General features: G+C 52.5%; 1 pseudogene; it reads right to left on the bottom strand.

Annotated features, from left to right (window-relative positions):
- Positions 1 to 205: 205 nt before the first annotated feature.
- LOC140900934 (lipid transferase CIDEB pseudogene) lies at positions 206 to 879 on the bottom strand (annotated as a pseudogene).
- Between the last annotated feature and the right edge of the window lie 23,821 nt (positions 880 to 24,700).

The following is a 24,700-nucleotide window of genomic DNA, read 5'->3' as shown; positions in this document are numbered from 1 at the left end:
AGAGAGGGGAGGAAATACGACCGCTGAACAAGCTCGCCCTGCTGCATTATAACACAAAACACAAACACAATCTCCGGACTCAACTGAAACTCCTGAAAGGTTTCCACCAGCAAACCCTGCTTCTCTTTTTTTTTTTTTTGGACTTAAATAGCCTTTTTATTGTAATAGCAGCAGCTTCGCGGGTGCACTGAGTTCACCAGGGACAGGGTAGGGATGGAGCCAGGCCCAGGCCTCAGTCTTCATAGTGGCTGAGCCGGGCGGGCTGGTGCCAGGTCTCCACCCCCTCCAGGAGGCACCAGATGTCACTGGAGGCTCCCAGCAGCAGCTGCCCCATTCCCTGCATCACAGCCGAGGCCACCCGCAGCACCTCCCTCAGCACCTTCTTGGGGCCCAGGCACTTGAAGTCGCAGCTCATGGAGTAGAGCCCGTCGAACGTGGCCTTCACGTGGAGGCTCCCGAAGAGGTCGCGGGGGCCCAGCTTGTAGACGTCGAAGGTGATGCGGGCGAGGTCCTGGCCCTGGAGCTGCCGCCCCTAGGCCCGGGCCCCTCCCCGCAGGGGGGCTCCAGCTCTGCCCGGGGCCCAGCAGCATCAGGGCCGTGTCGGGGGGCAACGCCTGGAAAAAGGCCTCGCTGTCCCGTCCTCCTCCAGCACCAGCCCTACCAGCCCGCCACCAGCAGAGCCTCCACAGCCTTGGCCAGCAGCTCCTGCAGGGTCCCAGCCATCAGCTCCGTGCGGCCCCCACGCTGGAGGTCGCAGACACGGAAAGGGCGCTGGGGGGGGAGCCACGGGGGGCCCAGACCCGACGGGTCAGCTCCGAGCCGGCGCCGGACCACCGACTGCAGCAGGGAGGAGGGGGCCAGGGCGCTGACGTAGTCCATGGCGTCAGAGGGGTGCGGGTGGGGTCCTTGTCCTGGGGCGTCAGGGCATCTGTGTGGTGTTACGCTCCCCCGTTCACAACCAGATTTTTCCTTTTCAGCTTCATGTCCATGGTTCTGCCTTCACACACATGCTAACAAACACCGCTGGCCTCGCAAACTCAGCCATTCAAACATCAATGTGCTGCAAGGATTGTAGTGTGTCCAACATATAGTCATGAGACAGTCTCCAGTGAACAAGGGGTTAACTTCAGCGCATCTTCTCCCTCCCCCTACACGGGGGCTCAGGGGATGGGCTATAAGAATATCTACCTGGAAGCAGAGAAGACAGACTGCCTCTGGAAAGGGAAGTTTCCACTGGGGGCGGTCATTAGGTTCGGTTTCTCACCGTTAGGCTCTTTGGTTCCCCCCCCCCCCCCAAAATATTGTCCTCTAAATCTCAGGAATAAATCTGGTCTGATCTTGATTCCACGGGCGTCGATCAGGAGCGACTCCCTCCAAGTCAACAGCTGTACACGGGAGGAAGCGTGATCAGAATCCAGACCTGGGGTTCTGCTCCTGAATCAATCCATCACCTCACACCCTTTTTAAAGGGGTTACGTAAGGGACCAACCCAAAATAGCCTTTACCATAGGCATGTGCTTCAAACCCCGAACACCTCTGAATGGCAAGGTGGGGGAAGGGGGTGGAAATATGAACCCTGCTCCGGATCCAAATTGCAACCCCCCCCCCCCCCAGAGCGTAACCAGGCCCAGCCAACTCCCTAGGCGCCCAAGAACCCAAAAATGTAATCATTCAAGAGTCTTGCCGTTTTGCATCTTGAGCCCATGCCTATGTTAAAACAAACTGCAGCTAGAATCGGACGGAGGGAACAGACTGGACTGTACGCTCCATGTCCCCCGGTGGCCAGGTGGCCCCATGAATCAGGTGACAGAGGAGCTGCCCTCTTCTCCATCCACCCCAAGCACCAGGGCAGGATTGATTGCCCCCTGCAGCACATTCTCCAAAGCTCTGTCCAATCTAGTCTGAACAGCCCTGCACCAGCGCGCCACTTCAAAAGAAGTAGGTAAGTGTGACCTCTAGAGGGCACAGACATTATTGCAGGATGATGCTTCCCGCGAAGCACAGTTAAGTCCCCAATGCAGCTTTCTCCGATATCATTTTCATTCCAGGTTTTATAAGCCAAGAATTTTAAAGCTTCCCTTTGGATGCTGTACTACACCGTCATGTCACGTCCTGGGTAATATTATCCCAGAAAGCAATGACCCCTCTGAGATATGCTACAAGTTTTATCGCCTTTTTGGCTGAAGTCATGAGATGCCAGAAGGGGGAGAATAGAAATCTACCTCTAATCTAAAAGCAAAACCTTGGTATTGGCTTGAAAAAGGCAAAAATCCAGCATTTGTTCTTGTTACTGTTTTGCACAAAGAGCCCCTGTCTGCAGTCGGTTTGAGGACAGGAAGGAATCAAAGGGTGTGCGTGTGAAAATGTGAAGAGACAAGCTTTGGGTGGGGCCTGCATAAGATATAATTTTCAACTGGAAAAACTCCAAGGCAAGCCAAATCTTGCTTTTCAAGGGACGGCCAAACCACACCCCTTTACCTGACAGCCAACAAACCGTATGGAGGAACGCATAGCCTGAAATGCATGAAAAAAAATAATCCAAATATAATAATAATACACAGACCACATAAAAATCAGTACCGTCCCCCCTCGATTTTGAAAGAAAACAGATGGATCAACTAGACGGACAATGCTTAGATATTTCTTTGCTGGAGAGGTGTCTGCTAGGTGGATCAAGGATCACAGGGACCAAGGGTGGAGAGAGAGAGAGAGGAAGATGGGTAGAAAAATCTTTCAGAGAGCAAAGTACAAAGCTCTGATATGGGCTACAGATGCACAGTGAAAAGCCAAAGAACAGAGAAGAAACCGGTTTGCGGGGCTACGCTCCAATTACTGATGAGCTCCAAAGAAACTCCAGCAAGACTGGACCCAGGTTTCTGATCTCTCTACCAGGGCCTGATCCAGTGGCCATCAAAGTCAACGGAGAGGTTCTCATTGACCTCCGTAGCCTTTGGACCAGTCCCTGCAAGATTATTCAGTCTGCAGCAAGGAGAGAGAGAGGGGGGACGCTGGGCTAAATTCTCCCCCAGTGAAATCAACGAGATTGCGCGGGCGGGACTCCTTAGAGGTTTTTAAGGCCTGGCTTGACAAAGCCCTGGCTGGGATGATGTAGTTGGTGTTGGTCCTGCTTTGAGCAGGGGGTTGGACTAGATGACCTTCCGAGGTCTATTCCAATCCTAATCTTCTATGATTCTATGACTGAGAGGAGAATTCGGCCACCTGTTAAGCGGTGAATAGCTAAAATGCGAAGGGTGCACAGTTGGAGGGGTGGGGGGACAGCAAGCCAGCCTCCCATGAGTGCAACAAGGGGGATAGACATTGCATGGGGCTGCGGCTAGATCCACGATGAGGAGCTGGACTATCGCACACCGCGGAGATTGCTTAAGGTCTGCATGGAAGACTCTTGACCCAGACAGCCACACGGCCTCCAATCCCGCCTCCTTTTGGGCAAGTCTGCTGGAGGAGACAGAAAAGGGGAAAACTTCTGGTAGTGACCATCCTGACCTGGGGAAGAGCACAGCTGGGTGCAAGGGCCGGTTGCTTCTGATAGTCGAATGGCAACAGCAACAAGCGACCCAACCCTCCGATGTGTTTGAGCTGGGTTAGACCTAACTCAGTGCTGGAAAGGGACCAGCTGGCCTAGACAAAGCAGCCTAATGGTTAGTGCACAAGCATGGGAATCAGGAAACCTGTGTTCTACAGTTTGGGCAAGTCACTTCATTGCTCTGCCTCAGTTTCCCCATTTACCGGTCGTCTCTGCCTCAGTTTCCCCATTTACCTATCCTCTCTCTCTCTAGCTCATTGGGCGGCAGGAACTGTGTCTCTTGACAGCCCACAGTGGAGGCCCCGACTTCGGTCAGGGATGGTTACACAGTGATGCTACGACTACCCTTTCCGCTGCGGCATTAGCAACAGAAGAGTGGGCAGTTTTTGTAGGCTATCCCAAGGCTAAAGAAGTTGACCGGGCGAAACAAGGAACACCCTGGTCCCTGGGGGCTGCAGACAGCCCAGCTCCCAGGAAGCGACCTGGATTTCTTACACACTGTTTTGTTTACGGCTGGGCGCGTCTCCTCCTCATGGGCTGAGTGGGAGGCAGGGTGCTGGGTTCTCACCACACCCCGACGCCGCTCTCAGAACCGGGCATGATGCTTGGCAGCCGGCCCCGCCACTCCCTAGCGCAGCTGCTGACTGCCATCGAAAGAAAGCAATCGGAGCGGGAGGGGGACAGGTTGAGGGCTCTTTGGCTTTGGGGTACTTCCCCCCCTCTCCCTTCCAGCCACCCGCTCTTTGCTGCATTAGTGGAATTCCTGTAAACATTCCAAGCAAATCACTAACATGCAGGGCTAGGAACAAAAAACTTGCCTGCAAGTGAGACCATCCATCTCAGTAGTGACACAGCCCTCATCCCTGCAGTGTCTGAGCACCTCACACCAGCTCTTCCCGAGATCAGTAGATCTCAACGGAGGTCAGGATCATTATCCCCATTTTTACAGATGGGGAAACAGAGGCACGGGAGGGGATGACCTGCCCATAGTCACCCAGCAGGCCAGTGGCAAAGCTGGGAACAGAACCCAGCTCTCCCGACTCCCAGGCCAGTCAGCCTCACAGCATCCCTGGGAGATAAGGCAGTATTAGCCCCCACATCTTACAGATGGAGAAACTGAGGCACAAGGTAGCTCAAGTGACTTGCCCAAGGTTAAGCACAGGATTGGAAAGCTGTGTCTGTAGACAGGAAGGAAGTCCCGACCTAGTGCAGAAAGTCACTCAGAGGACGGCAGCCAGACCAGGCCACTTTGCATATGAAAATTCCACCCTCCCAGAACAACAAGTTTTGTTTCTTTTGTAGGAAATCTTTGTTTTTCCTCCTCCTCCCACCCCAATCGCGCTGCCCCTTCCACCTTGCGTGGGGGTGAAATTCACCCTGCCACATGAACAGCGCCCCCATCAGGCCTAGGCACCACCTCTCCCTGCAGACAGAGCCGCAGCCAAGCCCTCCACACAGGGCTGAATTCTAACTTCGGGAAAAAGTGGAGCAGCAGCCTAAGGGGGAGACGGCCTATCTCCAGCCAGGCAGGCTCTGAAATCACTGGTAGAGGGAAGACCGAGCATGCACAGGGACAGGGCTGGGCCTTGAATCGCAGAGTCCTGTGACCCCCAGTCCCCTGCACTACCCACTAGGCCCCACTCCCTCCCAGACCTGGGAAGAGAACCCCGGACTGCTGACCCCCAGTCCCCTGCTCTATCCACAAGGCCCCACGCCCTCCCAGAGCTGGGCGAAGAACCCAGGAGTCCTGAGTGCCAGTCCCCTGCTCTGCCCACAAGGCCCCACGCCCTCCCAGAGCTGGGAGAAGAACCCAGGAGTCCTGAGTGCCAGTCCCCTGCTCTGCCCACTAGGCCCCACGCCCTCCCAGAGCTGGGAGAAGAACCCAGGAGTTCTGACTGCCTATACTCCGCAAGACAAGGCAACCAGCAGTCGAGCAAACCCCCTAAAGCTCAATCTGTGGCAGGGCATGGCAAAGCCCTTCACCCAGGTGCTAGCGGGCAGGGACGCCCCAGGCCTGGGGACTCAGACTGAAGCACATTGGGGGTACGTTGCTGGAGGAAGCCCCCCATGTGACAGAGCCAGGCCCAGTGCAAACACAGGTCAGCCAGGGCGCAGCATAGGCCTGGCGTGTGAAACACGTCTCCGACCGAGGAGCCACTTGGCACCAGCCGATTGGGTGATGGGGCATCAGCAAAGGACTCCGCCACTCCCCCGTGGATTAGCACCCAGCGCTGTCCTTGGCTAGCACGCCCTGCCCCAGCGGGCATTGTACGGAATCCCTCAATGACTCAGGAGACCTGGCCGCTTGCCACCGCTCTCCTCTCCCGGCCCGCCCAGCCGCGCCAGGACAAGCTGAGTCAGGAACTTCTGGCTTCTCTCAGACTCTGGGAGCCTCCCTCTGCTGTCCCCCCACCCACCCTCCCCGTGCAGCCAGAACAAACCGGCTCCATTGTACTGTGTCAGTGGGGAGCGAATGCGCTTTGCAAAGCCGTGCAAAAGACGAGCCCAAATGCCTGTGGGAGACGCCCAGAGGGATGGAGGAGCCCGAGGGGATTTGCTCTCGGAGTCGCAGCTGGGTCAAAAGCTGCTTGGGAGAGAAATTCGCAGCTACCCATGGTGCGTAGCACTGGCAAAAGGGGCGGTTTGCTCTGGGCCCCCTGTTTGAGAGGGACCCCGCACCAGCTAGCATGGCACGGGGATCTGGAGGGGCGGACGGGCCAAACCTGAGCGACACAGCAGCCCCGGGCACCAGGTCGCAAAGCTCGGGGAGAGCCAGGCTCAGCTCCGCACAACAAGAGCAGCCCCCGCAAGTGAGCCCGTCACACGTCAACCCAGTGGGCACCGGGTGGGGCACAGACTCAGTGAGCGAGGCCACGGGCCAGCGGCGATGGCTCCGCAGGGACCGGGAGTGGCACCTGGGACTCCCTGGTGCATGTCGTACATATGCATCCCATGTGGGGAAAGTGTGGGGAAAGCCCTGGAATGCTCAAGATACCCAAGAGGATCCACAAGCCAGCAGCTCCTGTTGTTCTCAATGGGAAGTGGCCAAGGTCTGGGGAGGGGGGCGGATCTCCATCGTTCCCCACCGGAGCTGCCAGCTTGCGAGTGTTTTTTGGATATCTGGCCACTTCCCCGAGCTACCCAGGGCTCAATTCCGAAGAGTGCCGAATGCTCTGGCCCCAATCCAGCAACGCACTTTAGCATGTGCTTTGCATCCGGCATGTGGGTCAGCCCTTCAGTGCCCCCAACACACGTTCTTAACGCTCTGCCAATCCGAGAGGTGGCGTCGTCAGCACTTGGCAAGATCAGCCCCTTGAATGGTAGCTGGGACCGGGGTATCGTAAGCAGCGAGTCCAAGAACTAGGGTTTCAACACACAGCCATGGTGGTTCTGAGGGTTCTTTTCTTCGCAGGGAAACCGCGGGTGTTTTGGTTGGGTTTGTTTCCATTTGAACTGGCTTCACATCCAAACAGAGGTTGCCATGTGCAAAAGCTGGCCAGCTGTCAAGAGTGAAAGGGACTAGAAATCAGAGTGAAACTGACTGACTGGCTCTCACTGTCCTAGCTGCCCCAAATGCCAAAAAGGAAACAGAGCAAATCAAGCCCTTTGCACAGTCCTGAACCAGACCTTCAGCCAGCGTAAATCGGCCTAGCCCTATAATCCAGTATTAGGTCTATTGCCTGAACTGCTCCATTTAGCTGCCTAAAAGAGCCACTCTCTGCCAATATTGCCAATCCCAAGCCTTCCAGAGCATGCGTCAGGCCTCAAAGCTTGAAATTTGCTTTAAAATCATGGGGTTTTTATATGGTGTTCCATATTCTTTGGTTTAGGAGCCTTCAGGTTGTGTTTTTAAGCCACAACCACAAGGGTGGAAACTTTTTTTTTAGCTGACATTCTCATCTCACCTGACTCCAGGAGCTGGGGCTTTAAGGAAAGCTCCAAAGTGCACAAGACTCATGATGGAGTCATAAGAGTTGGCAACACTACAAATCAGGAGACCAATGGGAGATTTAGCAGGAGCAAGAGGCGATTGAGGCCTTGTGTTTGTGAGAACTCTGGACAGGGCAAAGCGGGGACTGCCAGTATAAACAAGGGGAACCCCCTGCTGCAAAGGAGAGGGAGACTGGAACAGCCAGCTGCTCTGCAGAAGACCCGGACCGATGAGAAGACCCCTAACAATGATGGGTTTGTGCAGCAGAAGCCAGTGCACCGTTACAGCGCAGGGAGAGCCAGATCTGAACTTGCCTCCTCACTGCAGTTCATTTAAAGTTGCTCCTGGCCTTGCTTTCCTCCTTTCTCTCTGCAACCCTGCAGCCCCCTACACTGAAGTTGTGTTCGCCAGCCCTGCAGGGCAGCGGCATGCCAACCTCTTATCTCTTGCAAGGCCTCCGCGCTGCACTCCCAGCACCACGCCTCTGACAAAGCCCTTTCCTTGTTCCAAAACCCATAATCGCTCTTATGCAGCCAGTGCATTCCCAGCCCTCTGCCCGGGCCTGTCCAGGCGGGGCCGCCCCGCCCGCAACCCAGCTGCCTGGAGCCCCGCCAGGAACCACAAGCCCAGCGTTTAGAAAGCTCAGCAAAAATAGCAGCTCCCAAGGCTTTCGTCAGTGCAACCAGGCTGGGGGGGTGGGGGGGAGGAGGAGCCAGCTGTACTGCTGTGGGCTCCAGATCCCCCCAGCAAGGCAGGGAGATGCAGGGCGGAGAACTGGACCCTCCCCTGCCATTAACTGGCTTTTCAAATTGCAGCTTTGGAAAAGGCCTTGATCCAAAGGGTCATCAGTGATCAGAATAAGGCCTCTGAGATGGGCCAAAGCCGGCTCATTTATCTGAAAACACACACACAAACACACACAAACCATGAGAGGCTCAGGTCCTAGGGGGATCAGAAGACAAACGACCCCAGCTTTGGATTTTTGCAATATCCAAACCCAGCCAACTCAATCGCTGCCATCTCAATTCAACCCCCCCAGCCCCAAGGTCTGGCCTTTCAGCATATCTAACGCCCCCTTTCATCTGCAGGGCGCCAAGTGGTTTGCAGAGCCTCATTCGTTAAAGCACACAAACTCTCTGAACCACAGGTAGGTACGGCGGCATGGCCGAGTGGCTCAGACCTAGGAGCCACAACCCAAGGGTTCTATTCCCAGCCCGGCCATGGAGCTGCTGCATCACTACCCTGCTCTGTGCCTCGGTTTCCCCAGATGTAAAAGAGGGGACAATGATACCAACCGATCTGCAGGCAGCATATTGAGAGCTATGCATTAAACTCACTAGGTGAGTGCTGAGAGCTACTCACACCTGGAGAAACTGAGGCAGAGAGAGAAGTGACTTGTCCAATGTCGGTGCCAGAACTAGAGAATCTGGGCATCTGGCCTTCTAGATCCCCCTGCTCCAGCCTCTAGACTCAGTGAGGGCATATGCAGTGGGTAGGAGCAGCATGTGCTTCTCTCTATACTCCCCAGCTCCAAGAGGGAGCTTTCCCAGCTATCCAGGAGAGCCAGAACTTGGAGGGGTCTGACCACACAAGTGGTCTGACCCTGGGGAAATAGCTGCCAAGCTCCTATCTCCTAGCATGAATTAGAAGCAAGACAAATACACACACACCCCTCTGCCTCTGCCTCGCTGCAGGATTTAATGGGAGGGCACCAGGATATTTAATCAACCCTTTAATTAAAATAAATTACAAGCTTCAGCCCAACGTGGGCGCTTGGGACAGGTACAGAACATTCAGCTCCAGCTTGCCAGAAGCTGGGGGATTTTCTCTGCTAGCCTGAAGACAGCTGCCTGGCCCCTGGTGCAGAGACAGGCTCCCCAGCAATTCAGTCTCCCTGCTTCATAGAATCATAGAATATCAGGGTAGGAAGGGACCTCAGGAGGTCATCTAGTCCAACCCCCTGCTCAAAGCAGGACCGATCCCCGACTCAATCATCCCAGCCAGGGCTTTGTCAAGCCTGACCTTAAAAACTTATAGGGAAGGAGATTCCACCACCTCCCGAGGTAACGCATTCCAGTGTTTCACCACCCTCGTAGTAAAAAAGTTTTTCCTAATATCCAACCTAAATCTCCTCCACTGCAACTTGAGACCGTTACTCCTTGTTCTGTCAATCCCTTCGCTGCCACCCTAAACTCAGTAGCAGTCAGTCCCCCATTTAAACAAAGTTGAGGATCCCATCCAGGGTTTAAGGGGGAGATTGCATCATCCAGCAACTACAGCCAATGTTAGGGGTCCTGGGTGCTCCAAGATTGCAGACAAGCCGCTTCCCCGCTCTGTGCCTCAGTTTCCCCATTGTTAAATTGGAGGGGTACAGTGATCCTGCCCAACCAGGCATGGGGAGGATTAAGGAGTGAGATCAAAAGTGGCTGCTAATTTCTTGAGACCTTTATAGAGGCCAGACTTTCAGTTCACGTCTAGCCCCCCCATAACCCCCATCTTAAGTCAGTGGGGTACCAAAAAAAAAAAACAGGCACCCGAAGAGTAGCACCCCTCAAAATGAATGTCCAGGGAAAAGATACGCTTTATTGCTTGCTGCCTTGGCAGCACAACTGACCACAGAAAGCCCGGTCAGTACTGGGAGTCCTGCACAGGGACAGCCAGGCCGATCAGCAAAGGGCTGTGTCTTCTTCCTGGATTTTAAGGCATGCACTGGCTTGGCACCAGCTGGAAGAACGAAGCCAAGAACTGCAGGGTCCAGCAGGGCTCCCTGGCTGAGCTCCTCCCCTTAGCTTTTCCGGTGGGGGCACCGTGGCTCAGACGTAACCCTGGGGTAGCGTCAGCTAGCAAGGTGCAGCAGGGCCCTTGCCTGAGATGGGACAGACAGGCTGCTGGGGAAGGGGGGAGCTGTGCTGCATAGATGGGGTGAAGCTGAGACCAGGGCTGCAGTCTCCCTCCTATCACAGCTCCCGGGAGAGCCTGCAAATCAGTGCAAGGCGGGCATGGGGGGGGGGAGTCTCTTTCCCTGCCCCCCTCAGCAGCCCCACTGCAAGGAACAATGATCAGCAAGCACCAGGGGCAGAGCGGTCCCAAGAGGCAGAAAGCTGTTGGCTCTGTCCTCTGCAGGAGCTCTGGCCCGAGGCAGCCCATGGGACAAATGAAGCGATGCTCCCCACCACCACCCTGATATCTGCAGCACCATGCAGGTAGCAGCAAACAATGCCCGTGCAGGATAGGTAGGGGGAGCCTGCGAGCCCAGCCAGCTTCGGGTCTTCCCTGGGCAGAATCTGGGGGCGGGGGGACAATATGCACGCGGTTTCCCAGCAGCCGGCTGAGCGTGAGCCCCTGCTGATATATCCTGGCAAGGCCCCAGTCTCCCGTAGCCTGGGCAAGGGCTGCATTCACAAGCGGTGCAAAGCATCCTGGCAGCGTGCGGTCCTTCCTCAGGCTGTGATCTCTTCCTGACTTGAAAGATCAGCCCTTGGGAGGGAGGCAACCCGGGGGAATTGAGCCACAAGAAGTGGCGGTGGGGGAGCTGGCCGTGAACCAGGGCCCCAGGGCATGGCGGCGGGGGGCAATGAGCTGGAAAAATGGCCTTTTGTGCCTACCCCACAACTCACCCCCACACACACACACAGTTTCAGGGGGATACACGGCTAGGGCCGGGCCACCGGACGCCTGGGTTCTATTCCTGGCTGTGCTCCTGACTCAGTGTGTGCCCTGCATGAATCACTTAACCTTCCCACATCTGGGGAATGGAGAGACTTATCCACATCTCATGCCCATGGCTGAAGATACACCGTAAGGAGCAATTTTGCCTGGGATGAGCTAAGAGGCTTTTCTCTGTGAGTCACAGGGGTCACTTAACTAATTAGTGCTTGCTAAGGGCTTTGAGGTCCTTAGGGGAAAGACTTTGGTGAGTAATAGCATGGAACGCCTGCAGCCCTCCAGCCCAGAGAAAGCTGCTTTTTAGAGCAGATCCCTGCCTATTTGCTTAGGGATCAAGGCACCATAACTTAAGATAGTGTCATTATAACTTTTTCACTCCTGAATCATTCCACTCTAGCCTGATGCATCAGCTCCAGCACCCTGTGCGAGCTAGGCCAGACCTTAGTCCAGGCCTTACCCTGAAAAGATTTGCCAGCATATCTATGAAAGACACCACTAGTGGGCATAGCAGTGCCAGCAAAATCCCCACAGTTACACCAGCCAAAAGCTACATTGGTAAGAGGAAAATGCCGCCTCTCAGAGCATTTGCTGGCCTAGCTTGACTGGCGCACCCTTCCTAATGCAGGCAAGGCCCAGATATCTGAGCCCCCTTCCAACCCTACTGCAGAGAAGCACCATCCGTGCCACTGGACAGATGCAATTGAGTCACAGCGTAACTAAGTGACTTGCCCAAGATCACACAGGAAGCCTGTAGCAGAGCAGGGAAATAAACCCAGTCGTCCTGAGCGCCATGTTAATGCCCGAGACTGTGGCCCGTTCAGCCTCTGCTGGAACGATGCGTTGAAATGCGGGGACATTGTGCACCGATTTTTTTTTTTTTTTTTAAGATTGCACACCCTGGTTAAACATCAGCTGAAGGAAGAGTTGCTAATTCGGATTTTCAGGACCACCGAACACCCAGGGGAAGTTCATGAGACCTGATGGCACCGGATTCCTCTGGAAACTAGCAGTGCCCCATCAAATGTTATTATTAAGCTGCTTGCCATCCCTCCATCAAGGCACTAAGTATCACCATTTTACGGAGATCATGCCTACACTCACACAAAGTCAGGGTCAGAGCTGGGGATAGAAGGCCCTGATTCCTTCTCTCCTGGGTTCTGCCCCTGTTCTAATCACTTCTCAGACCTGGGAGGAGAACCCAAAAGCCCCAGTCCACACTTCCCTGCTCTTAACACTGAGACCGCAAACTCCCAGAGACAGAAATAGAACCCAGGAGTCCTGCTCCCAGCCTGTTGGTGGCTTTAAAAAAGTTGGCAAGAGTCCTTGGTCCTGCAGATGCAACTGGCCTTATAACAGTTTCCAGGGCCAGCTCGCCAGCAGTTCTGGCAGCCGGCGTCTACTCCGCATGAGGAAAGTACCCACAGGAGTGTCACAGATTAACCTGCCAGCCAGAAAAATCCTACTCTGGGCTGGAAAACACCCGTTTCATTTCTGTTCCTTTGCTGCCCTCCAGTGGCTGGTGCCAGTTCTTGTCGCTGCTGCTCATCCCAGCCTCTCCATAGTGTCTCACAGACCCCACATCCCATCACTGACCCACGGGGGGCAGAACCAAGAGGAATCAAAAGAATCCAAGTCAGAGATGTGGGCAAGGCCTATTAGGTCCCCTAGTCCATCCAAGTGTCTTGGACAGGGTAGAATTGTTCCCTACATCACATTCCCCTGTGATTTGGTAGGGGGCTCCCTGTCCAGGGGCCAATTCCCCAGGCTCATGTGTTTCCAGGTCAGGGAGACCTTCCTGGTAGTTAAGCAAAGATTCCCCCCCGCCTTTATTTTAATCTATTGTCCCTAGTTAATTTCACCCACAAGCTCCCTGGCTAATGTCAGCCGCAAGCTCTTAGTTATTCACCCTGCAGACCCTAGATAATTTTCACCTTATAGACCTGGCATGGCCAAACCACAGCTCGTGAGCTGCATGGGGCTCTTTTGCAGTTAAAGTCCGGCTCATGGAGCACCCCTCCCCCCACTTCCCCCCATTCCAGACTGGGCGGCGGGGAGTTTGGGGCTTCTGCCCTGCAGCAGGGTGGTGAGACCATGGGGCTTCTGCCCTGCGGGGAAGGAGGGTCTCAGGGCTTTAGTCTTGTGCCCCAGCAGGCAACGCCAGGTTGTGTGTGTCTTGCAGCTCTCAAACTTCTGAAGATCATCATATGTGGCTCAGACCACCCTTGTTTTAGACTCTAGATAATTGATCTCATTGCCCCTTGCGCTGGAGCTGAAAAACCGCACAAGACCACAGAGAGAGTCAGAACCCAATACAGGATTAGAGCCAGGAGCTCCTGGCTCGCTCTATGTCCTGTGCTCAAACTGCCATGGCCACCTGTCTAGCTCTCCAAAACAGGCTGCTAGAAAGATGCTGACCATTGCATACAGCCGATAGGGACTCTCACCTCAATATGGAGAAGACTAAAGTTCTCTATCAACCTGCTTCTGGCCTTGGACATGACCCACCAGAAATCACCATCGAGGGTCAGACTTTGGAGACAGTCGAGCACTTTTGCTACCTCAGTAGCCAACTGTCTCAAAACGCAAACATTGACTGTGAGATCCAGCCCCGGATCCCATGCTCAAGTGTTTCCTTTGGGAAATTGCTCTGACGTGTTTTCACAGACTGTGACCCAGGACACGAAGATCCAGGTCTAGAAGACAACTGTTGTTCCTATGCTCCTCTATGAAGCCAAAACCTGGGTGACCTATCGACAGCACCTCAAGAGTCTGGAGAGGTCCCACCAACAATCCTTCATGTCAAGAGGCAAGATCACCACACTAACGCCAGCATCCTCGCTGAAGCCAATGTCACCAGCATTGAAGCAATGATCCTCCTGCACCAACTTCGCTTGGCATCCGCACACAATGTCCAGCCTGACTCTCGCCTCCCAAAACAAGTCCTCTACTCTCAGCTCACCCATGATCAGAGATCTTGTGGTGTTTAAAGTAAACGCTACAAAGAAACACAAAGCGTATCTTCAGAAAACTGATGTGGACATCACCAGCTGGAAGGAACAAGCCACCAACTGACCCCAATGGCGCCATATCCTCCATCCGGCAGTGGCCAACTTCGAGGAGAAGCACCTTGCCCTCGAAGCTGAAGAGAGAAGAAAACTTTCTACTGCGGGCGGAGACTCCTGAATCATCTCAGAACCCATATGTAAATCCGTGGCAGAGATCATCCTCGAATCAAGGGACCGCCTTTCAGTCAGTCGTGTGGTTTATGGTCCTTTTAGACAGTCTAGATTTAAAAGTTGCCAGCGAGGAAGAATCCACCCCTGCCCCCGGTAAGTTGTTCCAATGGTTTGTTCCCCCCCTCACTGTTAAAAATTTACACCTGATTTCCTCTTCATAGGAGGAGTTATGGACACGGTAGGAAGGAACCTCTCAGGATTTACGTGTTCAGGGTGAATACTTTCTCTGCCCAAATAAATTTGTTCATCTCTGAGGTGCCACAAAGACTCCTCATTGTTTTTGCTGATACAGACTAATATGGCTACTGGTCTGAATACTTCCTGTGTGTGTCCCCCTCAGTTTGTGACTCTGACACACATTGCATCCCAACTTTGAGAGTTTTGTCAGACACATGAGGATGGTGGGGCCTGGTGTGTGCCCTGTCTAATGTGCTGTTGGCTGGCACAGCTGCCTAGCTGTACTTCTGTAACTTAAAAAAAAGATAAAGTTCTGAGGCTCCGTTGTTGAGCTCTCCCTTAGCCCCAGCCTGGAGGGCTCGTGGTCCACACTTTGGACTCTACCCTGCTCGATGCTCCTAGCCAGAGTTAAAGGTCCCACCAGCATGCCATAGTCATTGCAACACACAAGCCTCCCTTCTCCACCAACGTGAAGTCCCTCAGATTGTGGAAAATCCAGAGGTCTGAAGGTGGGCATGTGGCAGCCCTCAGGGTGGGTGGGTCTGTCAGGATTGACCCCGGGACCAAAAAGCATAACTATTATCCAGCCAGTTCCATGATTCCAAGAAGTGGATGCAGGAGTGAAATCAGGAAGGCCAAACCACACCTGGAGTTGCAGCTAGCAAGAGATGTTAAGAGTAACAAGAAGGGTTTCTTCAGGTATGTTGGCAACAAGAAGAAAGTCAAGGAAAGTGTGGGCCCCTTACTGAATGAGGGAGGCAACCTAGTGACAGAGGATGTGGAAAAAGATAATGTACTCAATGCTTTTTTTGCCTCTGTCTTCACGAACAAGGTCAGCTCCCAGACTACTGCACTGGGCAGCACAGCATGGGGAGGAGGTGACCAGCCCTCTGTGGAGAAAGAAGTGGTTCAGGACTATTTAGAAAAGCTGGACGAGCACAAGTCCATAGGGCCGGATGCGCTGCATCCGTGAGTGCTAAAGGAGTTGGCGGATGTGATTGCAGAGCCATTGGCCATTATCTTTGAAAACTCATGGCAATTGGGGGAAGTCCCGGACGACTGGAAAAAGGCTAATGTTGTGCCCATCTTTAATAAAGGGAAGAAGGAGGATCCTGAGAACTACAGGCCAGTCAACCTCACCTCAGTCCCCGGAAAAATCATGGAGCAGGTCCTCAAGGAATCAATTCTGAAGCACTTAGAGGAGAGGAAAGTGATCAGGAACAGTCAGCATGGATTCACCAAGGGCAAGTCATGCCTGACTAATCTAATTGCCTTCTATGACGAGATAACTGGCCCTGTGGATGAGGGGAAAGCAGTGGAAGTGTAGTTCCTTGACTTTAGCAAAACTTTTGACACGGTCTCCCACAGTATTCTTGCCAGCAAGTTAAAGAAGTATGGGCTGGATGAATGGACTATAAGGTGGATAGAAAGTTGGCTACACTGTCGGGCTCAATGGGTAGTGATCAATGGCTCCATGTCTAGTTGGCAGCCGGTATCAAGTGGAGTGCCCCAAGGGTCGGTCCTCGGGCCAGTTTTGTTCAATATCTTCATAAATGATCTGGAGGATGGTGTGGATTGCACCCTCAGCGAGTTTGCAGATGACACTAAACTGGGAGGAGAGGTAGATACGCTGGAGGGTAGGGATAGGATACAGAGGGCCCTACACAAATTAGAGGATTGGGCCAAAAGAAATCTGATGAGGTTCAACAAGGACAAGTGCAGAGTCCTGCACTTAGGATGGAAGAACCCCATGCACCGCTACAGACTAGGGACCGAAAGGCTCGGCAGCAGTTCTGCAGAAAAGGACCTAGGAGTTACAGTGGACGAGAAGCTGGATATGAGTCAACAGTGCGCCCTTGTTGCCAAGAAGGCCAATGGCATTTTGGGATGTATACATGGGGCATTGCCAGCAGATTGAGGGACGTGATCATTCCCCTCTATTCGACTTTGGTGAGGCCTCATCTGGAGTAGTGTGTCCAATTTTGGGCCCCACACTACAAGAAGGATGTGGAAAAATTGGAAAACATCCAGCGGAGGGCAACAAAAATGATTAGGGGACTGGAACACATGACTTATGAGGAGAGGCTGAGGGAACTGGGATTGTTTAGTCTGCGGAAGAGAAGAATGAGAGGGGATTTGATAGCTGCTTTCAACTATCTGAAAGGGGGTTCCAAAGAGGATGGATCTAGATTGTTCTCAGTGGTAGCTGATGACAGAACAAGGAGTAATGGTCTCAAGTTGCAGTGGGGGAGGTTTAGGTTGGATATGAGGAAAAACTTTTCACTAGGAGGGTGGTGAAACACTGGAATGCGTTACCTTGGGAGGTGGTGGAATCTCCTTCCTTAGATATTTTTAAGGTCAGGCTTGACAAAGCCCTGGCTGGGATGATTTAGTTGGGGATTGGTCCTGCTTTGAGCAGGAGGTGGGACTAGATGACCTCCTGAGGTCCCTTCTAACCCTGATATTCTATGATTCTGTGATTCACTGGAAGAGCTCATGGAAAAGTGGGTACTATTCACAAGTATCCAGGCAAGACTCGCCTACCTGTCCAGAGCCTCCATCGGCAGGGCTGGATGGAACTCAGCCCACCCTCCTGAGTGCAGGAGACTCCGATACCAGAGGACTCTGCAAGGAGATAGAGAAGTGCAGCATCAGACCTTGTCGTAGGAGCCTTCCAGATGGAAAGTGTTGCATTAATGCAGCTAATTTCCTGCTGTCCCCAGTAAAACCCACTGTGTGGCTCTCTGGCTCCCTCTCGTGGCATGACCATGCAGGCCTCTGCTACTGCATCGGAGTTCACAGATAGGGCCCTACTAAACTCACTGTCCATTTCTTGGTCATAGGATTTTTTAAATCCTAAATTTCATGATTTCAACTATTTTAATCTGAAATTTCACGGTGGTGTAATTGTGGGATCCTGACCCAAAAAGGAGTGGGGGGGGCACAAGATTATTGTGGGGGGGTTGCGATACTGCTACCCTTCCTTCTGCACGGCTGCTGGCGGCGGCGCTGCCTTCAGGGCGGGGCACCTGGAGAGTGGCGGCTGCTGGCCGGGAGCCCAGCTCTGACGGCAGAGTCGTCGCCAGCAGCAGCACAGAAGGAAGGGTGGCCTGGGATGGCATGGCCACCCTAACGTCTGCACCGCTGCTGGCAGGGTGCCGCCTTCAGAGCTGGGTGCCCGGCCAGCAGCCGCCGCTCTCCGGCCACCCAGCTCAGAAGTGAGGGTGGCAATACCACGACCCCCCTAAAATAACCTTGCAACCCCCCCACAACTCCCTTTTGAGTCAGGACCCCCAATTTGAGAAATGCTGGTCTCCCCACAAAATAGGGTAAAAGCACACAAAAGACCAGATTTCATGGGAGGAGACCAGATTTCACAGTCTGTGACGCATTTTTCATGGCCGTGAATTTAATAGGGCCCTATTCATGAACCTGGTTTTATTGCTATGGCAAAGGAAGCCAATACTTTTGGGTCCAGGCAGGGTTCAGTCCCTGCAGATGACCTAGCCAGGGGTGGCTTTGCAGCAGAATCCCTGCAACAGGGGACCTCACGCAAGAAGCAGACAATTAGTCAGCCCCGGAGATATCACAAATAATGTATTGCAGCCTGTCAAAGTGTTTTGCCCACCAGAGGTCTCCCTTACATTGTACTAGAACAAGTCACTCTCCTTAAGCAACATTTTTGTTCCTGATCTTACAGTAGGTGCTCGAAAGCTGGTCTCTTTCGCCAACAGAGGCTGATCCAATAAAAGACATTATCTCACCCGCCTTGTCAGTGCTAACAGCCGCCCACGAGAGGGGTTGATTCCCCAAAGATCTGGCTGCATTACCCTATCACCAGCCTCTTATGCATCAGGAAATACAACAGTTTGAGCTCATCCTCTTCTTAGCATAGCACCAGGTAAAGGGCTGGTTTGATTTCTCCTGGAGATGGTTTTTGTATCCTGGTCCAGATTTAGGCTACTGTTTGGGTTAGAGGCTGAATCAAGACTCAGGCCCAGTCTGCTGCTCCACCAAGGTTCTGTCCTCAAAATAGCTGATAACTTGCCAGTCTTCCACTTCTTGACTAATGGAGACCTCCCCGGCTCAGCTGATCTGGAACCAAAACCAGCACCTGCCAGACGTTGTTCTGATTCAAAAGCAAGACTGTAGGATTCATGAACCACTGACACTGGAAGGGGATGGCGGTTAGATACAAGGCTCGGACTTGGGCTGTCTCCAATATCAGCTTCACGTTCTTTTTCCAACCTTCCTAGGAATACCGAGCGCTTTTCATCCATAGATCTCCAAATGCTTTACAAAGGAGTATCACCATCCCCACTTTACTGCTGGGGAAATGGACACCCACAGAGGGAAAGTGCTTTACCTAAATTCAGCCAGCAATCCAGCAGCAAAGCCAGGAATGGAACCCAGGAATGAACCTAGCAGGCCACAATGCTGTAGAGTTTAAGGCCAGCAGGGACTCGATCATCTACTCTGACCTCCTGGATATCCCAGGCCACCAACACCAACCAGCACCCACACACTAAACTCAAGTATTTCAGCTCTCTGGACACTAGACTGCCATGCCACAGGCAGAGAATAGGGGAGACTGAGTTGCACCAGTGCCCAATGGCAGGGAAAGGATTGAGATACACCCCCATAATCCCAGCAAGGAACCCGCACCCACGTGCTGCAGAGGAAGGCAAAAAAAAAAAAAAAAAGACCCCTCCCCAAGGTCACTGCCAATCCGTGAGGTAAATTCCCACACTTGGCCATCAGCTGGACCCTGTCCAGGTGAGCAAGAACCAGCCAGTCAAGCACTTGAAAGAGATTGCTCAGTGACACCTCAGAGCCCTGGCCCATCCCCATCCCATCTCCAACCATGGCCATGCCTGATGATGCTCCAGAGGAAGGAGATAACCTCCCAGAATACATTGGGAGGCACTGCCTGCCTTTGTAGAGGTGCTGAGATCCTACCATAACAGGGACCACATGGAGGGACACCCAGGCTAAAAGAGAAGGAGGAAGAGGACAAGAAACACCCATTGCCCTTCCAGCCGCACTACCCCAAGAAGCAAAGCAAGGCTCTGACCCGACAAAGACATGGACTGGGGTTTCCATGTTCTAACAAACGAAACGCAATGGGAGAGGAATTGGGTGGATCCCAGCAGCGTCCCTGGGAGGGGCATCCATAATTTACAAACCATCAGGGTAATGTGGAAAAACGAAGACACCATATGGCAAGCGAACCTGTCCCGCTGCAGCCTAAGGCAGGTGTCATAAATATAAAGGGAAGGGTAAACCCCTTTAAAATCCCTCCTGGCCAGAGGAAAAATCCTCTCACCTATAAAGGGTTAAGAAGCTAAAGGTAACCTCGCTGGCACCTGACCAAAATGACCAATGAGGAGACAAGATACTTTCAAAAGCTGGGAGGAAGGAGAAAAACAGAGCGTCTGTGTCTGTCTATGCTGCTTTTGCCGGGGATAGACCAGGAATGGAGTCTTAGAACTTTAGTAAGTAATCTAGCTAGGTATGTGTTAGATTATGATTTCTTTAAATGGCTGAGAAAAGAACTGTGCTGAATAGAATGACTATTCTTGTCTGTGTGTCTTTTTTGTAACTTAAGGTTTTGCCTAGAGGGATTCTCTATGTTTTGAATCTAATTACCCTGTAAGGTGTCTACCATCCTGATTTTACAGAGGTGATTTCTTTACTTCTATTAAAAGTCTTCTTGTAAGAAAACTGAATGCTTTTTCATTGTTCTCCGATCCAAGGATTTGGGTCTGTGGTCACCTATGCAAATTGGTGAGGATTTTTACCAAACCTTCGCCAGGAAGTGGGGCGCAAGGGTTGGGAGGATTTGGGGGGGAAAGACGTGTCCAAACTACGTTTCCCAGTAAACCCAGTTAGAGTTTGGTGGTGGCAGTGGAGATCCAGGGACAAAGGATAAAATTAATTTGTACCTTGGGGAAGTTTTAACCTAAGCTGGTGAAAGTAAGCTTAGGAGGTTTTCATGCAGGTCCCCACATCTGTACCCGAGAATTCAGAGTGGGGGAGGAACCTTGACAGCAGGTCATTTGCACTCATCCCACAGGGTCCCAGTGTTCCACTGAGCTCCTAAAACAACATCTGTGGCTGGAGCCCACACAGAAACAGACTCTGGATCCCAGGCAAAGTCCCGTTGAAGTCGATGGGGCTCCGCGTGGGCATCAGGATCTGCCCACAAGGATCAGCTTGCAGGATTGGGGCCCTCATGAATAAACAGGGGCATTCACTCTATTGTTAGTTGTGGGCTTGGGCTTCTGACATCTGCTGGGTAAGTTCTTTGGGCAGGGACGAGTCTTTTGGTTCTGCTTGGACAGTGCCTAGCACAGTGGGGTCCTGGTCCATGACAGGCATGTAGGTGCTACCATAATGCACCTAATAAATAATGTACAGCATCTAGCACACTGACTGCTGACTGGACATCTCCCCAGCAGGGCTCAAAACACAGGCCACTCAAATGCAAAGAGCAGAACTTTACCACTTGAGCAGAAGTAGTAACTCTGATGGCTGCCAGCAGTAGTAGGCGCTTATCCTCTACGCAGATCCCAGATAATACAGCATGTCACACTTGCTCTTCATTTTTTGTCCTTCAGTCACCATTTTAAAAGTTCCAGTCATCCACTCAAGGAGCAAGAGCCATCCCATATGACTAGGGTAACCAATCAACTCATGACCAGTAGTAAACTGGCAAAGTGAAAAGTCTGTGAGCTGCCTAGAGGCTGAAGTTTGTTCCCTTCAGCTATCTGGCAATAGAAATCGGTGCCAGGCCACCGAGATGCTAACCAAGGAGCCTCAACCAGAAATGTTTCCCCTACAGCCTGAGCCCAGACCCCAGTGCCTCAGCCTGCTTTGGCTGCAGCGAGGAAGGAACTAGATGCTTGATATGTCCTCTATAGGGTCTCATCCCTGTAGGATCTGAGCACCTTCCAGTCATGCACTAAGTGACGCGACTAACATCTGTCATGCGTGCCTCAGGCTCTGTCCCCGGAGCGGGAGTTGTGCATGGCGTGGTTCAGCAGCCTTTTGTTTTTAAAGGCCCACACGGCTGCGCGTCCCTAGCCGAGAAGGCAGGTTAGAGCTGCCGGCGCGGGAGGCCTGTTGGATGCAGTCCAGCCGCTCTCCGAAAAACAAAGACATTTCTTATCCCTCAAGAGCAGCAGCCAGGAGAATCGAGCCAGTTTTCCCCTTGAAGCAATTCCCCCATGCTCCAGCAGGGGGCACAGGGCCACCTAGCAGAGAAACTTGCATGCAGTGCCCTTGAGAGGAAAACCTGGATGGGTTGGAGCACCCAGGACCCCATCCTCAATTTGCCTTGCACCTTGCATTAGTCATTTACACCTGTTCCTAAGGATGGGGGACTAGCCTGGGCCTTAGGCAACACAGGTCCAATTCCCAGCTCAGCCACAGGCTTCTCATTTAACCTGGAACAAGGCACTTAGCCGCTCTGTGCCTCAGTTTCCCCACTTGCATAATGGGAGTAATAGCCCTGCTTCACAGACGGGTTATGAGGCTAAACACTCAAGGACTGTGAGGTGCTCCCATGCTATGGTAAAGGGCCGTATCAGGGCCTCAAGTGGACGTACAATATTGGTGTAGAATGCTACCAGGTCCAAATGCTTCAGGATTGGCGATAATGCCTCATTAAGCCATAGGGGGCAGTTAGTCCATACTAGAAAGAGTTCACCAGTGTAGACACAGCTTACAGCAGCTAGAGTGCTTATAGCAGATACCAGCTCACCCAACGAGCTAAGCTATGCTGGCACCTTGCTGCCAATACGACTGCGTCTACACTAGAGCTTTGCCGCAATATCGCACCCCTTAGCAATATTACTGCACCAGCAAAAGGGCCTGGGGTCGATCTCATCAACAAGCAGGACATGGGTGGCCACGCCTAGTGTTGGGAGCAGAAGTCAATCAGCAGAAATAAAAGACCAGAATCACAGACCAGCTACCAGGGGTCAGCACCAAGTTCCCTGGAGTAAGGCCAGGCTGGATCCAAACAGGTATAACCTGCTGCTGAGCTTAAGAGCTGCTCTGCTTATCCTTCCCACCGATCAGGCTGTCTAGCCAATCAGGCAGCCAACTCCAGAGCTGCGCTTGTTAGGTTGGCAAGAGATGGCTCTACCAAGCCCTGCTTCCTGACAGACCTGACTTGAAGATACATCTACAGTGCAATCAAAGGTGTGATTGCAGCATACATGGCATCCCCAAGCTGGCATCCCCCTTGCCACCGCCTTCGCTGCGGCAGCTTTGCAACGTTCAAGCTATTTCCATTTCCCCGGGGTTTTTTACTTGAATTAGTTGCACTTTTTTGGTTTTTTTAAATTGAAACAGGGTTTTCCACCAACATTTTTGGTTCTGCCCAACATCGGAGCTGGGTGGACAGCACGGGCTGTTCTTTGTGTCAGCGGCGGGGCTCCGAATTTTGAGGCATTTCTCGCGTTCGCTCGCGTTCACTTTCCCCCCCATGCAAAGTGCCAAAAGTGAGAAGAGGCCAGCTTCCCTTGATCAACCAGGTAGGGGCACCAGCTCCACTCACAACAGCTGGCACAGGCTCTGGAGTGAGACCCAGTGTCCTTGCAGAGCAGGAGGAGAGGGGATATTTCGAGGGAAGACGGGGAATCTCTGACCCATTTGGAGAACAGGAGGGTAAACCTTTACTCAGCTTCTGTGCCCCAATATATCAACTGCCAAAGCTTCACAGAGATATGATCTGCTCTGCACTCCCCAGCTCCTGTCCCAGCTGGCAGGGGAGAGAAATTTAAATCTTCATGGCAAGCAAACACTTCCATGTTCTCCTGCCCTGTGTGCTCATTTCTCTTCTTCATTCCCTTCCTCATTCCTCCTCTTACACCGGTTTTTTTGCTATGTCTCCCCCCCTTTCCGGTTTCCCCAGATCCAGCTTATTCCCTTCCTGACCCCATCCTGGACTCTTCTCTGCTCCTATGATGCCTTGCTCATAAAAGCCCTTTCCCTGCCCTCAAATCCTCTGCCACGCCCATCCCAGACGCTCGTCCCTGCCCAGTTTGAGCCGGTTGGAATACTTAGGTCAAACTAGTTTGCTGTCAGAAAATGCCGTTTCGCCAAATCGGAATTTTTTTGCAAAATTGTCTCCATTTCTATGAAATTTCCTTTAGAAAAAAAATTGGGGGGGAAACGGTTTTGATTTTTTTGTTTCGGGACAACTTTTTGGTTTGAAATTTTCTTTACTTTATATTTTAAAAAATTAAGAATAAAAAAGGGTCAACGTGGAAAGGGATTGTTCCGATTGGCCTGAAAATATCATGGAATCATAAAATATCAGGGTTGGAAGGGACTTCAGGAGGTCATCTAGTTCCACCCCCTGCTCAAAGCAGGACCAATCCCCAACTAAATCATCCCAGCCAGGGCTTTGTCAAGCCTGACCTTAAAAATATCTAAGGAAGGAGATTCCACCACCTCCCGAGGTAACGCATTCCAGTGTTTCACCACCCTCCTAGTGAAAAAGTTTTTCCTACTATCTGTGCCCAAAACTGGACACAGTACTCCAGATGAGGCCTCACCAAAGTCGAATAGAGGGGAACGATCACGTCCCTCGATCTGCTGGCAATGCCCCTATGTATACATCCCAAAATGCCATTGGCCTTCTTGGCAACAAGGGCACACTGTTGACTCATATCCAGCTTCTCATCCACTATAACCCCTAGGTCCTTTTCTGCAGAACTGCTGCCGAGCCATTCGGTCCCTAGTCTGTAGCGGTGCATGGGAGTCTTCCCTCCTAAGTGCAGGACTCTGCACTTGTCCTTGTTGAACCTCATCAGATTTCTTTTGGCCCAATCCTTTAATTTGTCTAGGGCCCTCTGTATCCTATCCCTACCCTCCAGCGTATCTACCGCTCCTCCCAGTTTAGTGTCATCTGCAGACTTGCTGAGGGTGCAATCCACACCATCCTCCAGATCATTAATGAAGATATTGAACAAAACCGGCCCCAGGACCGACCGTTGGGGCATTCCGCTTGATACCAGCTACCAACTAGAATTTTCTTGGAATTTCGTTATGCAAAAAACTTCAAAGCGTTGGCTTTTTACCCCAGTTCAGGATGAATTTTTTTTCACAATCCCCAAATTTTTCATGGGCCAG

Source organism: Lepidochelys kempii, chromosome 20 (assembly GCF_965140285.1).
Source record: "Lepidochelys kempii isolate rLepKem1 chromosome 20, rLepKem1.hap1, whole genome shotgun sequence".
Taxonomy (NCBI): domain Eukaryota; kingdom Metazoa; phylum Chordata; order Testudines; family Cheloniidae; genus Lepidochelys; species Lepidochelys kempii.
This window is presented reverse-complemented; position numbering and strand designations above follow the sequence as displayed.